We start from the raw sequence: 13,958 nt of genomic DNA, 5'->3' as shown, positions 1-13,958 counted from the left end.
GAGAGAGCAAAACCCACCCGGGTGGGTGTTGCTGCCTATTTTTAGAACAGGCCCATCAGAGGGACGTTGTCTTCAGCGCTCAGTACAGGAGCTTTGAGCTTCAGGGGAAGAAGAGATGAGTCAGCGTGTCAGGCCCTGGAGCCCCCACCTGATGTCTCTGACGGGACGCGTTCATCCACCCTCCATTCTCACCACCCTGAACAATATCAGCAGTCCCCCCCCCACCCAAAGGCTCCTCTCAATTTTGAAGTGATCTAGTAGATTCTTTCCAACCCGCTAGAACACCGGAAAGAGATCTTGTCCGAGGATCAGAATTCTGTCCAGCCTCAGCAAGATTGTTCTCTGAGAATGAAATGGGACCGAATCTTTTGTGGCAGGGGGCGGAAACCAATAAAGAAAAGAAAATCTGGGGCTGAAAATGTGCCAGATCAGGAGGGAAATCCAGCTACCGTCACAACAGTAAATATGAGCCAATTGCCAAGTATCTGAATTTCTATCACATGACCATGGGGGTGCGAAAAATGGACATAGGACCTTTTTTTCAGTGCTGTTGCAATTTCAAATGGTCACTAAACGAACTGGGGTAAGTCGAGGACTGTGCCTGTATTTGCCAGACTGTATCATGCCTCCTCTTCTATATTAGATCCACGCTATTCAGGCTCCACCTGCGCTTTGGCCACCAGGGCAGGGCTCCCTGTTCATTTGCTTCACTCCTTCTAGCCAGCTGGAGAAGATCCGGCCGGGAGGTCAGCCTGCAGGCGGCCTCAATAAATGAAACGCTTCTGCCCTTTTGGCTCCCTGGCAGAAAACGGATCCAAGGTTACCTCCTCCGAATCCTGCCCTGCTGCAGGACCGAAAAGTGATGCCTCCTGTGATGTCAAACTGCAACTGCTAAAAGGGCAGCCGGGAAGGTCTGAAGCTTCCCACTTTCAGGCAGGGATGAAAGGAAGAAAGCTGATTTTATAACACTTTGGGAGTTTTTAATTAAATCCGTCACTCAGAGACTCTTGCTTAAGCTCTTTAAAATGATATTCAGGACATTTTTCCTCCTTCAAAATGGCTTTCGGAGCTTGATTTGCAAAGGTCAGGAACAAATAAATGTCTCTTTTCATTTTCTCGACCTGGCAGCAAGTATTTGAAAACAACAAGGACAGTTGATCAGGAGAGGGAGAGAGAGAGAAAAAATCTGTTTAGGAAGCAAAGCCGCGGGGAAGGAGGAGGAGGAGGAGGAGGAGGAGGAGGGGTTGGGTGAAAAGCAGCGGCTTTCTCTCTAACCGGAGAGCTGAAAAGAAGTTGCTTCCTCTGCTGGGTTAGCTCCGTTTTCTTTCCCAGCTGCAGCTCCAGGTTCCGAGAACTGGCAAGAAAAGCAGGATGAGCAAATACAGAAGATTCCAGAATCTGGACCTCACCTGCCTTTTTATCACTCATCGCTTGGTGACTGACAAGTGCAGGCAGCCATCTTGTTATGTAGCAGTAAAGTTTGTAGGGTCAACCTGCCAGGAGGTGGAAAAGGTGGACCAGCTTTTTTCTTTGGGTTCCTGTTGTGAAAATGACAAGAATGTAAACATTTTTGAAGCACGTCTCATCTCTCTGCCCATTGGGATGCCAGGATGACCAATGGCAAGGTTGGATGTGCTTGCAAGGAAGGGGTCTTCTTTGGGGTGAAATGCTATGGGGCTGTCCAAGGTCCTGAATCTTCACTTCCGGCTTAAGCGCATAGTGAATTTCATAGTTCTTCTTTTGACGGGCTAAGCCAGGGATGTCCAACCTTGGCAACTTTAAGACTTGTGGACTTTCAACGAGGATGGAACGGCATCCCTGTTCCAGGTGATGGCGAAGTGGTAGCACGTAGCTCTGGGATTGGCTGAGCCCACTTCCTAGTCTTTCCTCTTTGCCTGGCCCATGGAGTTGCTCTTAAGAGCACCCCCTCTGTGCCAGTCTGCCCATGGGTCCAGCTGAATCAAATCTCCATCTGGAGATGTTCCCCTCCTTACAGATCTGCAGCCTCACCTAGAAATTAACTGAATATCGAAAAAACCACTTTTACTTTGCTGCCATCAGCCAGAATGATTTCTAATATAAATCCTGCCTGGTCAGCAAACTGCCTTCCAAGGTTGGCCGTTAGCCCGAGTTGTTCTGGAATTCCTTCCCATGTGCTTAGCCTCGGAGGAGAGTCCGGAGGCATGGCTGTGGCGTGTCCCTCCGAGCAGAATTCAGGAAGCACTCCAGCTCTTCTGCATCTCCATCTGTTAAGATAGCATCGCTCCTTCTTGCTTCAGTGACGCAAGTGTCATGGGAAGCTTTGCCAGAATTAAGAGGAAAGTGATCAATTTTTCATTCACTGCATTTTGATCTATTTGATGTGGCTCTGCGCATCTAATGAAGAAAGGGAAAAGTGTCCCCAACGGAGCACTTTCCAGGATCTGCCGGGCTGCCGAGCTTCTCTCCCGAAAGGCAGCATGAGTCAGACAGGCAGGATTTGGGCTCATTTGGTGGCATAATTGGTTATTGACTGATCAACGGTTGATTAGCCAGGTTGGGTCTGGCATACGAAGTATGAGAGTGAGACGGGTGGTATCTAAATTTGAAAAATAAAATAAAAAATAAATCAATAAATAATGGCCATGGGAGCTGAACATCCATCTTGGCCATGTGTGCAATGAGCAGCTCATAAATCCTCAGTTTTTGTCAATTCACAAAGAGGGGCGTTCAGTGAATCAACAAAACCAAAGGCAGCTCAGTGATGAATGGTAGGGAAAGAGGAACCCTTCTCACCGCTTCAATTTCGCTAGAAATTGGGGTCAGAGCCGTAAAGCTCAGAGGCACTGGATTCAGCTGGGCAGAATTTCCTTCAATGTACTCTTCATGACATTGTGAAGATGACTGCAATGTGGGAGCACTCGGGATTTTCAAGGAGGGGCAGATGAAAGGAGAGGAAGACGGAAACGTTGGCACTTCCTGGTCAAGTGGAACGGGCTACAGGCCCCACCTCTGAGGCTATAGGTTCCAGAGACGAACCTTCCCAGTGGCGGGCCTGGGCCCAGTCCTTTTGGTGGGGAAGCAGACTCAGTGGTCCCATGGGGCCTTTCGAGGTGGAATGGAGACACGATGGTGACCCTGGTTCTAAGGTGGAGAACAAGCCAAAGTGACAGTGTGAATGGAGGCTATTAGGAGGCACGTATGTGCTTTCTTTTTGCTTGGCCTAATGCTATTATTGCTATGATATCTGGCTTTATCTCCATCAGCGGAATGGAGGAAGGGGTGAGATTGACTGGAGCAGAAACCTAAGGAAACTAATGAATATTATATATTCACCCAGAGTTTTTCATTTGGGATGTTCGTTTCTCTGGGAGGTGAAGTCTCACCATAGAGGGGCCATAAAAGGTGGTTTGCTGATTATGACTCCAATTGCAGGCTGAAATTTGGGGTCAGGCACAGCATCAAAGGGCGGATCCAGTGTATCCACCTGTCTGGATGCAAGAGATAAGAGTTACTCTGTGAATCTTAGGGCTCATCAAAAGCAGCTCCTCTCCCCTTTCTTCCTGCCTCTTTCTCCCTTCCGCCTTCCTTTTGGAGTTCCACCCTTGGAAAGGGCCCCGAGGCCTTCAGCCTGAGGAAAAGTCTGGGCTGCAGGGACAAGGGGGGTCCCAGCGTGGAGCCCAGTAGCTTTGGGGGTCTTCCCGGCACTTTGGGAAGGAGCACAGATGCAAACCAGAGCTCTTGTCTGAAGACTCCCTGGGTCACGAACGAGTCGTCTGCCTTCAGCGATGGAACATGATCAAAGCGGAGAGAGGCCGACAACAGGCCCACTTGCTGAACAGAGAAGGGAAGAAAGGAAAACACTTTGCATGAATAAATCTAGCCTGCTCAGGGCATTGAGGGGAAAGAGAGAGAAAACATGTTTCCCTTTGACAAGGAGGGGGAAACACAGGTGAGTTCAGAGCTAAGGCAGCTAAAAGACCCCGGGACAGCGAGAAGGAACAACTCTGGTCCGCAGCCCAAGGGGAAGAAGCAATGAGAGAACAGCTCGCAAAAGCCCTCTCCTTTGGAGGAATAACCTCCCTCGTTCAAGGCACAGCTCCAGCATGGCTTAGAGGCCTTCTGTGTACAGGCAAACTTTGTGTAGTGTTATAGTCCATCCTACAGGCACGGAGGGCTGAGGCTCAGGACAGAGGACATGGCTGAGTGGCTGAAGGCTGGGTTTTCACCAGCCTCGAATCTGTGGGAAATTCCAGTATTATAAAAGAGGGAGAGAAATGCTGAACCATAAAACATTCACAACACAATCCTTGGTGATACATAGATTTTCTGGACTGTTAAATTGTGATTCCGCAGCTGCAAATCACTGTAAAGCTTCTCTCTCCCCCCTCCCCTCTCTTCCCCCACATCTCCCTCCTAAAGGAGATTCCAGTCAAGGTTGCCACCCTTGAAAATCTCCCACAGTGAAAGGACATCAAATGAAGCAGCCACCGTGTCATTTGCCAGTTAGTTCCTTCGACATTTGATTCCTTTCTCCACCCTATACCTCCCCTTCCATGTCAATTTCATGGCTCTGAAAATTACACTAATTTGCAAGATAGAAAGTTCTGTTGGCTGCTCTGAAAACGGGATGAGGAAAAGCGGACCCCTCCGTTGGTGGAAGAGGAATTAGCCTGTCCTAAAGTTCAGACTAGCTCCACGAGAAGCAATCTTCAAAGGCAGGATGCTCTACTCAGGGATGTGAGTGACAACTGGCTTAGGAAGAGATCCAGCAGAGGAAAGAGGACTACCTGGGTGAAGAAGGATCTGGACATCGAGGTTCTCATCCCACGGCCTTGTAGAGCAGCGTTTCCCATCTTGGGCAGGTAAAGATAGGTGGACTTCGATGCCCAGAATTCTGGAAGTTGAAGTCTACCCACCTTCAATGGCCAAGATTGAGGCTACTAGTCTAGATGGTTTGCACTGCAGGCGACTCTCTTGCCCAGGTTGAGAAGAGCTCTAGCAAGGGTGGCCCAGGTTGCTCTTGACCTCAACTGCCGACCATCTCAGGGCAAAGGATCAGCATCTGAAAAGCCTGGAGAAGCTTCCCTGGTTTCCCCCTTCCTTCCCTCTCTGCATTCTGCTCCCCAGAAGCACTGAACATCTGCTTAACATCCACAAAAGCATGCTTAATAAGACGTCAAGCCAGCCATTCGTTATAAAGGCTTCAAAGAGCTGGGAGAGTCACATGATCGGGAGGAATGAGGACTTGTGCAGTCGGAAGGAGGGAGGCGCACGAAGAGGCGATGGGATTCTTCGGAATGAGCAAGCGGAGGGAAGATGACACAGGACCCCTTGGGTGATTTAAGCCAGGATAGAAAAGCGGCCACCTTCCCCCATGTTTGACTGGCTCACTTATGTTGACTTTCCCTATTAATTCTCTTTCAGCTTTTCACCTGATACAAATTCATTGCCTGGATGCAATTGGATTCACCGCGGGAAAGCCGGCAAGGCATGCAAGCGCATAGTTGCGAAGCCTTAATGGGATTTTATAAAGGGCAGAGCCCCCACGGCCATTATCAGAGCAAACAGGGTTTTCTTCTGTCAGGCCCCCAAGTCCCCGCGGATGCAGGCTGGATCATGATCAATAGTCCCAGGTCCTTGGCTATCCTACAGATCCTTTTTCTCCCTCCCCCTCCAGATGGTTCCATGGGGAGACAGGCAAGGTTTCTCCAGACCTCCAGCCAGAACCTTCCACCCATCACTCTAGGGCTGCTGTTCAGCAACCCCTTTGTGATGGTGGGTGACCGCCATGGCCCAGTTCCACCAGCTGGACGGGTGATGGGGTGAGGTGGCTACTCAACCAGGAGCCAGAGGTTCTTCAGAAGCTCCTTCTTGCCCACCAAGTCCCACCTCAGATGCATCTGTTGCTCTGTCCACCCAGATGCCAAGGTCCCTCTTCATTTGATGAAAAGGATGTGGCACAGTGGCAGGCTGGCTTTGAAATTGTACATTTTAAGGAAAAAACGCACCTCTTTTAAATTTATTTGTTTATTTACTGACTTTTTGATTTGTTGCTTAGGCTGGCTGCAGAGGCATACAGACAATCTTGATTTGAAAGGCACTGAATTTTAATACAGTATGCAACATCTTTCCTCGGTTTATTTTTATTTGTCCAGTAATTGCTTGCAAATGCTTTTCCTGGTAACTGGGCTACAATTTGTAGTAAGGCTGAATTATTGCCATTCATCCTAGATGGCGAAATGACTGTTTTCAGTTGGCTGCCCTAAAGGCCCGCCCTTCCCCCCACCGGGTTTGCGCCTGGCCCGCCCTTGAGTGACAACAAGGTGCTGATGTTTTACTCAAAGAACAAGTGGTAGGAAGTCCACGAGTGTGACTCAGGTGGTGATGACTCGGGGGGGGGGGGGGGTTGGTTGGTTGCGTTGTGGGTGTGAAAGTCCCTGAGCGCCAAGCAGACCTGATGAGAAAACCTGTTTCCTTGTAGAACGAGACCCTCTGCAGGTCGAAGCCACGGAGAAGGTGACTGAGGCTGCAGGAGAACATCAAACGGCTTTTAGAGGGAACCGTCCATTTTTACTCCCGTTGCTGGGCTCCTTTGGGTTAGTTTTGCCAATTGACACCTGAGGGAGGAAGGAGCTGGTCTTGAAGGTTATTTGACATTGAAGAGAGTCTGTAAAAATAAGTGATTGGACTAATAAAAATGTTTCCTGAAGTTCCTGGAGTTGGGGATGAAAGTGTCTTCTCATCTTATAGGGAAAGTAAATGAAGCTGAGCTGGCGAAGAGACGGATCCTTCGACTGAGATCCCATTTAACCAAGGAGACAGGCGGTGGCCCTGGATGTCCTTATGGAGGGAAGACAAGTCAGATGGGGCTCACCTTGAGATGTATTCAGCTAGAAGAGGTGAGGGCTGCCTTGCGATAAATAGTAGGGAATGAACCCCAAAGTCTCTTTTTGAAAGAGCGCGGAGCCTCCTCTGCATGCATAAACTTTCAAGCAACCCTGAACTTCTCCTCCAGCCTTGGGTGGGAAGCCATTAGGAAGCCTTCCAGGAAGGGGGGGGCCTCTGGGACAAGACACAGTGCCTTCCCATTTGCCCTCGGTGCCAATAACTTAGTGTGACTGACATGCTTTATGCAACTGAACATGGAATCCTATCCCAGTGCGCATACTACTGCCTCCTCCTCACCCCCTGCAGAGACTCACGAGGAGACCAGTGACCAGGGCGATTGATACAGGAGCTTGATTCACGCATTGCACTAAGAATTCTGGGTTTTGCTTTGGTTTCATATTATGTGTGAACTCAGTCCTTGCGGTCGAGAAACCAGAGTTTATGATTTATTAAGCGGAGTGAATTCAACAGGGCTCATTCTTGAAGATATGGGTGAAACATGCTACATTTGTGATGTCCTCCAAGTGCTTCTTGAGACATGCCAAGGAGTCCGTGAACCGCCAAGATTTCAAGCTGCATCACAGATGGAAAAGCCGTGAAGCGCGTCTTATGGGTGGCTTTGGGTCCAAAAGGGCCAAGACCCCTCATCCCCCAGCAGAGGGGGAGAAATCTTGCTAGGGAAAGCCCCATATTTCCCACCAAGGGGTCATCAGCAGTCAATGGGATGCCTCAAATTGTGCTTTGGCAGAACGGGCCCAGCACCAAGTCACATATTCAGCTGGTAATCCTTTGTTCCATTAAGTGTTGACAGGAGCTGTGAAGGCTGGATAGGCCCTTTGCAGTGGCACAATTTTGATAAGGGAAGATTAACAGAAAAAAGGGGCTCTGGGCAGATCCACATTTTTCTCATCAGCTATTTAATTCCAAGCCCCAAATGCTCATCTTCCTTCTCACCGTCTTGACTTTGCTGCACAATTAATTTTAAAGAGGCTGGACGCTGGCCAGAAGTGCTGCCGGCCTGACATTTTTTAGACATTTCAACCAAAATATCACTTAATTGCCCCCCTCCCCTCTTTTGAAGCCAGCAACAGTTCTAGGAGAGCCCAAGGTTGAGACATATTGGCCAGTCTCACGACACCTGTGCATCTCCTGGAGTTGCGTGCACCAAAAAGATCAACTCTGGGCAGAGTGACCCCGAAACGAGGGATGCCATCCTCTCCTCCGAGCCCTCTGGCAAATGCCCCCCGGCGTTTCCTCATGGCAGGACCAAACCTCTCTTGCCTTCATTGCGAGGACTTTGTGTTCCATGAGTTTGATTGACTGGGGGTCAGAAACAATTTGCATGAATGTTGTCACAATATGTTATAAAAATGGAAAAGGCATTTTATGGGGTTCCCCCCTCCCCAGGAACATTTAGTAGAAATGTTGCTTCAGCCTATCCTGGTAGAGACATTTTTACAGCTAAACCTCCAGAATATCTACAAAGGCCTTGAGGAAGTGTGCAATTGCTCCAACATTTGGTGGCTTGTGTTTTGCTTGCTTATTTCCTTTAACAGACATTTTAGCATCTCTTAAAGTGCAAATTGAGCTTCAATTGGAAAATCATTTAAATAAATAAAAAAATTTATCAAGGGATGCTGCAAATTTTCACTCCAAACAAAAATAAAAATGCAGCGGTTTTACTTCCTTAATGTTCACCGCATTTGTCTCTGAGAAATGGAAAGCCCTAAAGCGGGGGCGCTCCAGCCTTGGCAGCTTTAAGATGGGTGGGCCTCAACTCCCAGAATTCCCCAGCCAGCGAAGAGTTGCAAATGGTAAGGTAGCCTGATGTGACAACTGAAGGCCTCTCTTCTCTGCAGCTAAGACTCAGCACGGATCTTAATAGGGAGCAGGAAAGAAAGGACGCCAGTGGGCCAGACCAGAAGCACGGGAAGCATCCCCCGCCATGCTCCTTTGCAATTCTCCCAGGACGAGCATGGTGATGCGCTCGCTCTCCTCCGGCATTTGTCCTTTAGCACCCAGCAGCTCGCTGGAGAACGACCTGATCTCTGCCTCCCTCAAGCGCCAGTTGCTCAGCCTTTCAACGGTGGCCCAGATCAATGCTTGCATTTAATGGCCTCTTGAATAAATCTGCCCGTTCTTACGCAACCCCTTTTCTAGCTCACCTCTTTTGCACCTGGGAAAGAAATGGGAAAGGACAACCCCTCCCCTGCTTCTAGAACGCTGACTGCAGAAAGGAGAGTGGCCGCATCTTTAGGATAGCTATGAAGCCCCACCCGGAAATGGCACCTGAGAAGGAAGGAGGCTGGTCCTTGCTGGGTCCCGAAAGAGGACGGAGGGGAGGGGCTGTGACTATGTGGACAAGGTCAACCAGAGAAGGTCAGGATAATGGTTGCAACTAGGTGATCAAAGCTCCGCCTCTTTTGGACAGGCCAAAAAGGGGGCAGGGCTTTCATCTCCTGTTGTGGCTGACAACTTGGGTTTCTTAACTCTCCCGAGCTCAGATTGTTTTGGTGCAAAAGAGAAAAGGACTCATCCCAAGGACTCCCGCTCCAAAGGCTTCCCAGGCCACGGTGGCCTTTTGGAGTGGGAAAAGGTCTGCAAGACAGGTTTCTGTTTTCCAGTCCTGCTGCTCTGGCTAAATCAAAGGGGTGCTGGGGCAGTTTGCTGAAAGGCCCGAATTCAATCCATTCGGGGTCTTCTTCTATGTCCACCTCACCCTGGAAACAAAACAAACATCAGCCTTGCAACCAGTAAATGAATGGCCTTTGGATTGAACCAAATATTACAGAATAAAAATTGGAAGGGACCTTGGAGGTCTTCTAGTCCAGTGTGAGAGATGAATCTTTGCCAAGGACCAAAAAAGGGGAAAGGTTGGCTTTTTCATTGTGGAAGGTCCAAGGAAGAGGAGACATCAGTTCTTGGGAAGAGATGCCGTGTAGCTCCAGGTTCATTGTCTTTCTGGAATGTAGGAGATCTTTGGAACTGATCCAGCAAGGTCACTTGAAAAGGCCTATAATGTTCCATTAACAAGATCCATCCACACCTTCATAATTACTTCAAGTTCTTTCTCCTTGTTTCTCCGACGGCCTTACCCTGAAATCAGGTCATTTTACTGATTTCCATTGTATCTCTGGTCCCTGGATGTTGGGGAGAGTCCCGTCCGCCCACTTTTATGGAAATTACCTCCTTTATTGTAAACTGGGATCATTCTTTGAACTTAACATGCATTTGTGCTCTACTTAAAATGCAGCATTTTAACAAACACGCAGAACGTTTTAACAAGAATGAACTTTCCATCAAGGCTACATTTTAAATAAGCCACAATTTACAAGAAAATGTCAAACATGCATTAAGTTTATAAGTAATCACTAAACTGTGTGTAAGCAGCTATTTAAGTCAGAGGCCTTTCAATATTCAAATGAACTGATGGGCTGGAAGTGTCTCCGATGCAGCTGCTCGCTTCCCGATTCTTGCAGAGGGAAAGAGGGAGGGAGGGAATTGGGGAAGAAGGCAATTTATTGGAAAGTGGAAGAAAGCGGCTTTGAGGGGAAGAGTCAGAATGCAAAGAAGGGCAAGCGAAGAAAAAGCTGGGGCATCCATGAGTCAACAGAGGAGATGATTTGTTTGGAAAGGGACAGGTAGGACTGGGAACAAACAAACTCTGGTCATTCAGCCATCAGCAGAACAAACAAAGGGATGTTTTCCCTGCAGGGAGCAACCTCAGAGGGGTTTCTGCAGCAAGTAATTTTGCAAACATCTGTCAAAATCCCTCTTGCTCTACATAATCCATGCAAATACAGGTTCCATTCAGGAGGAAGGAAAATTCTCCACGGGGTGCTGGATCTTCCGCCAGCATATCCCCATTTGCCCTTGCAGTTTGGGGCCGAAGAGGCAGGCGGCCTCTGAAAGTGGGTCTCCCTCTGGCCCTCGTGGTAAGGACCATACTTGCTGCCTTAAATGGCCACTAGTAGTCATATCAGCCAAATAGCTTCTAAGACCACTGGAGAGACCAGCAAATCTACACCACCTTTCCTGCAAGATGTTGAGTATCTTGAAACGACGGCTCACAAAAAGATGTTGGCTAGAGGTGGGCCTCTGATTGAAGACCGAGTGACATCAGATGTATCATGATAACCTCACATGAGTGTGGAATTGGCCTGATGTTCAGGTGCTGCCACATAGTTAAAGACACAGGGTTGTGTGAAGCTTCATTAGGGTTTGAACTGAGTAGCTCTGAAAACCAGAAGCCAGACCACATTTCATGGACAGAGGAAGCCAGACGAGCAGCCCACCCGAGAAGCCACAGGCGGATGGAGACCACAGAGAAGGCAGCTCTTGAACATGGTTGCCTCAGCTAAATGTGACACAATGTTGGCATTTCTCGGTGTGTCTGCCTCTTTTCATTTGGGACTGTGACACCTGGGGAAACATTCTGACAAGTGATGGAAGGAAAGGCTTTCAAAAGACTCCCATTTCCTTCCCTTCTTTCATTTTTAAAAGAATGTCATCTCCCCAAATGCTTCACAGGATGTTATAAACATCCTTGAAAAGCCAAAAGGAAACCCTTCGAAACTGCCAGTTAATTGCCGGAAGGTCTTTCTCCAAGACCATGTTGGCTTGGCCATGTGGGAAGCCACCGACTAGGTTCTCGGTTAGAATCCCCTGGAAATGCTGGCGGCCTGGTGCCTGTTTTGGAAATAGATTTCCAGGTGTCTGAGGGGAGGCTCTGCATTGTGGCCCTCATCTCTCTCCATTGCCCACAGAGGTCGTCTTCTCCCTCAGACCTGAGGCTGGGGGTTGTTGGGGGTTTTTGTCCTCCACTTTCTGCAGCCCTCTTCTGCTCATGCAGCAGCCACACCTGTCTTTCCAGGTGGAGAAAAGGGGAGATCAGGTCAGAGCCCTGGCCAAGGGTCCTGCAAGTGCTACAGATGCCAAGAACAAACAGCCCAGCACCAACCGAGGGCAGTGCAAAGAGGGAGCGGAGGGTCAGCCCAATGAAGAATGCTTGCCATGGTTGATGGCGGTGGCACTGCCAAGGGTGGGTAGGAGGGAGAGAGTCTCAGGAAGTGGGTGATTCCTTGAGGAAGGAAGGAACATGGACTGCAGAGCCTTTCCGCTCTTTACACACGCAGCCCCCACCCCGAGGATGCCCCTGTGCTGGAGCGCTTGCATTATTAACACCACGCTAAAAGGTTTGCTCCTATTTCTCTCCTCTCCCCTCAGTCTGCTGGCTCAGTCATTTCAACTCGGCTCTGAAGTTATCAGAAGCAAATCTGAAGGCCGAGTCCAGTTGCTCTGGGCAATGTCAGGCGGGTTTCTATCATGCCATTAAGGGGAGTTGGCAGCTCCTCCCTGCTCTCTGCTTTCTTTCGGGGCTGCAGCAGGCCTGTGGTCTGGGGATTGGCCCCTCTCTTCCTCTCCACCTTTTGGGCGAGGTCTAGCCCCAGGCTTCAGGCTGGTCCAGCAGAGAGGCTGCCCCTGAGGCCAAGGGAGACTAAGGGGCATCTCCCACGCCTCCTCCTGGAGAAACTCTCAGCTGCTCTCCCTGCAGGGGCTGGCCAGGGGGCTTGCAGACAACCAAAGGGAGGGGTCCAAAGGGGGAAAGCGATGAGCAATAGATTTGGGACGGGCAAAAGCCACCCATTCCTAAAGAGACGGGCCTTGCTCCCTGAGAACTTTCGGACTGACTGCATCTCAAAGGTCAGCAAGGTTTAGGGACTGAAGGAAATAAAACCTTTTTTAAAACGAAAGAATGCTTAGCTCTTGTAAATGTCTCAGCCACCCCAGGGTTTGTGTAAATGGAATGGAACTTTTAACTATCAGCTGAGATTAAGAGTGAACAGACATCCAACTGATTATATCCAGGGGAAAAAAAACATACCACTTTATGTTGCTTTCTCATTACTCCTGTTTAAAATTCAATTCCTGACATGCATGTGTTCTATTAAGATTCCTAACAGGCTCTTCAGCCCCTGATCCCTATCATAGATGACCATAGATGAGGTAGCTGAAAAGGGTCCAGCCTTGGACGACACCCCCTCCTCTTGTGTAATCTTCCACTTGGAGAGATGCCCACTTATTTTCAACCTGTGCTTTTAGTTCTTTTAAAAACATGGAATGATTGCAAACAGCTCAAAGCTCCAGTGATGACTAATTCACTGCAAAGGAACTTCACTTATATTAGCACACAGACTAAAATTGGAACGATACAGAGGAGATTAGCATGGTCCCTGCACATGGGATGTAACGTTGATTTATGGATCTGGGCTTTAGAAATAAATAAAACCCAAACAAGCCAATATCCACGGCTTGATGGTCTTTTCCCTTCTTCATTTTAAAAGTCATTTTATACAAATATGCTTTCCTTCTTCGGAGGTCAAAGGCAGATCTGGCATCTAAATGCTAATGTTTCCTTGCACTTAAGGCTAACAGAAGAGGATGAATTTAAAAGAAAATTGACACAGTTAAGAACCGGGGGAAGAATTTTCCTTCTACAGTCTTTGCAACAGAACGAGCAATTCTATATTCTGGTTTTAAACTGTTGACTTCATTGTGTCTTGCACAGTCCATTGGTCAGGACAATTATAGCGCACTGCAGAATTTGCCGGCGGTAGGTGTGCAGCTCAGCACAAGGAGGAAGGAAGACAAAGTACCAGGTGCTTGTAATGGGTTCTTGAGTTTGTCAGGTTAATTGGGGCTTTTGCTTATGATTGTCCTCCCCTTGTCACAAGACAGCTGGGTTTCTAGAGCTCAGAAAACAGTGTGTTTTACTTAGCACAGTAGACATTTGCTAAGGCAGACCAGGATGTTGAGATAAGAACAAGACCGACCGACGGGTGAGAGGCAGAGTAAGCTGAAAAAAAGATTGACAAAGCAGGACCAAAAGGATCTAAGGAGATATATCCAAAGGATATAAGGTGAATTTGCTCCAATATGCCTTCTTCCATGTGAATGTGAGAATTTTTTTTTAAAATGGAGGTGAAAATTCATACACCTTGAAGGCACGTTTCTTCCAATCTTCCCCCTACCCAGCAGTTCAGCCTACTTAATTTCTTCTAGGATGAATGTCTCCAGAGAAATGGAGC

The 13,958-nt window shown here is 48.4% G+C and overlaps 1 non-coding gene across 1 annotated transcript; it reads left to right on the top strand.

The window, feature by feature from the left end:
* Nucleotides 1-13,039: 13,039 nt before the first annotated feature.
* Nucleotides 13,040-13,145, top strand: LOC113422442 (U6 spliceosomal RNA). The gene has a single exon (XR_003372264.2). It is a non-coding gene; the product is annotated as a U6 spliceosomal RNA (small nuclear RNA).
* The last annotated feature ends 813 nt before the right edge of the window (nt 13,146-13,958 follow it).

This window comes from Notechis scutatus, chromosome 12 (genome assembly GCF_049901735.1).
Source record: "Notechis scutatus isolate UNSWTSFEM ecotype Mainland chromosome 12, rNotScu1.2, whole genome shotgun sequence".
NCBI lineage: Eukaryota > Metazoa > Chordata > Lepidosauria > Squamata > Elapidae > Notechis > Notechis scutatus.
This window is presented reverse-complemented; position numbering and strand designations above follow the sequence as displayed.